This window comes from Lagenorhynchus albirostris, chromosome 3, assembly GCF_949774975.1.
Source record: "Lagenorhynchus albirostris chromosome 3, mLagAlb1.1, whole genome shotgun sequence".
NCBI lineage: Eukaryota > Metazoa > Chordata > Mammalia > Artiodactyla > Delphinidae > Lagenorhynchus > Lagenorhynchus albirostris.
In genome coordinates, this window is record NC_083097.1 from 86322255 (window position 1) to 86324873 (window position 2619).

The 2619-nt window shown below is 33.2% G+C and overlaps 1 non-coding gene across 1 annotated transcript; it reads left to right on the forward strand.

Moving 5' to 3' along the window:
* Positions 1 to 277: 277 nt before the first annotated feature.
* On the forward strand, positions 278 to 458 carry LOC132518924 (small nucleolar RNA SNORA73 family). Its single transcript, XR_009540038.1, has one exon. It is a non-coding gene; the product is annotated as a small nucleolar RNA SNORA73 family (small nucleolar RNA).
* The last annotated feature ends 2161 nt before the right edge of the window (positions 459 to 2619 follow it).

A 2619-nucleotide genomic window follows, 5' to 3' on the forward strand; every position in this document is an offset into this window, starting at 1 on the left:
ACTACTGGGTATATACCCAGAGAAAACCATAATTCAAAAAGACTCATGTACCACAATGTTCACTGCAGCTCTATTTACAATAGCCAGGACATGGAAGCCACCTAAGTGTCCATCAACAGATGAATGGATAAAGAAGATGTGGCACATATATACAATGTAATATTACTTAGCCATAAAAAGAAACGAAATTGAGTTATTTGTAGTGAGGTGGATGGACTTTGAGTCTGTCATACAGAATGAAGTCAGAAAGAGAAAACAAATAAACAAATACCGTATACTAACACATATATATGGAATCATTAAAAAAAAAATGGTTCTGGCTCTGCCCCATGATGTACAGTCCCTTTCCACAACGTTGGAGATGAAGCTGGGCCTTGAGTCTGCGCCTGCATATTCCTACAGCTTCTCAGAGTCCTGTGGACAATGACTGAGGAGACAAACCATGCAGAGAGACATCTAGAAAAAGAAAAAAAAAAAAAAAAAAAAAAGGAAAAAAAAAGAAAAAAAAAAAAAAGGAAAAAAAAAAGAAAAAAAAAATGGTTCTGAAGAACCTAGGGGCTCAACAGGAATAAAGACACAGACGTAGAGAATGGATGTGAGGACACGGGGAGGGGGAAGGGTAAGCTGGGATGAAGTGAGAGTGGCATGGACATATATACACTACCAAATATAAAATAGATAGCTAGTTGGAAGCAGCCACATAGCACAGGGAGATCAGCTCGGTGCTTTGTGACCACCTAGAGGGGTGGGATAGCGAGGGTTAGAGGGAGACGCAAGAGGAAGGAGATATGGGGATATATGTATATGTATAGCTGATTCACTTTGTTATACAGTAGAAACTAACACACCATTGTAAAGCAATTATACGCCAATAAAGATGTTAAAAAAAAGAATATTAAAATAGATGAGTTTATTGGTCCAGTGATACTGTGCGCCATATAAATAATATTGCAAGGAATAATCTAAATTTTCTCCAAGTGATATATACCAATAGGCACCTATGTAAATGCTAAATTATTAGTGTTAGTAAAATCTTGTATAGACATACAGATTAATTAGGTGACTTAAAAAAAATATCAGGTGACGACAGTTGTTGAAATACAGTGATATTTTATATGCACTTTTAAGACACAGCTAATAGGGATACTTATTGACATATGTGGATGTAGCTTTCCTAGTGGATAAACAAAAGTTGAAATGAAAGATGCCTCTTTTGAATTCAACTTGTATGAATTTCCTTTTCACATCTAGCATTTACAAAACTTGGTATCTCATTGCCTTCTGTCATCTCTCATTAACTATGTTAATCTCAACACTATACATCACACATCACAAGGAAGTAATGCAATGGTGAAAAGGAAAAGAGGATCTTATTTGTATTGTCATTATACTTCCACTTTGAATTGAGATACTATCTGATCAAGATCCAAGAAAAACATGAAGAGGAAAATGGAACAATCTCTATCAGTATTGTCTCTAAAATGTGATAATACTTTATATGAGTAAATTTCAGTCACATTAACAGCAGATATTTCTAGGACCTCCTTTGCTACATCAATTCTCATCCTCATATCCAAATGCATTCAAAGTTGTATTAGACATATTTACTACCTGCCCCTGTTGACCAGACTTTCCTTTACTAATTAAATTATATCATCTAAGTAAATACAAGTAGGAGAAGTAAAATTAACTTAAATTTTATTTTTCTCCAGTATCTTGAACGGTGAGATCATGAGGTTTTTTTTTTAAATGAAGCATATTCAACATATAAGGTTATAATTTAAAGAAGAAAATGAAGATCCATTATAGTCTGAATTCATAAACAGTATGGAATTCTCTAACTTTGGAAAAGTAATTAAAATGATGTTCGTAATTTTATATCTTATATAATTGTTTTGTTTGGTCAAAAGTATAAGTTGAAATTAGCTTGCCTAGGCAGTCTGCCCCCAAAATTATAATTTGTCTAAAACTTATTTATTTGATACAACCTATGTTTCAGATGATTATGCTTTGGTTTGGTTTGGTTTTCTATTCAGGCAAAGTCATAGCCTCTTTCAAGCGAAACTGATAGGAAACTGCATCTCAGAGTGATGTCAAGCTGCTTTTAGAACAAAAATGGATTCTTTCATTAGCACTAAATATAAGTTCTTAACCTATACCCCCCTCCCTCCCACACTGTTTTGGGAAAAGAGTAGGCTAAGACTTATCTTCAATTAAATTGATGGTTCAAATATATTTTTTGACATTTTAACAGATAAGTCTTTAGATACTGGCAAAATTCTCCTCTATGTTCATTTTAAGGAATGGCTGCAGACAGTGTTCAAAATATAGTATATTAATATCTTGCATAACAAAATATAGTATATTAATATCTTGCATAAGCTCTAAAATGTATTGATTGTCCTACCAGAATTTAACTTGCTATAGGAACTATGCCCTTGTGATTTCAAATGACTGCAGGACAACAGAAGAATAACTGTGCATGAAGAATGAAGTCTGTAGAAATGCTTTAGTCAAAATTAAAATATTCAACTTTTTGGACTACCTTTAGAAAACAAGTTGAATAGAATGTTTAGCTCTAGAATACTCGAAATGCAAGAAATAATATTTCTTCACTAA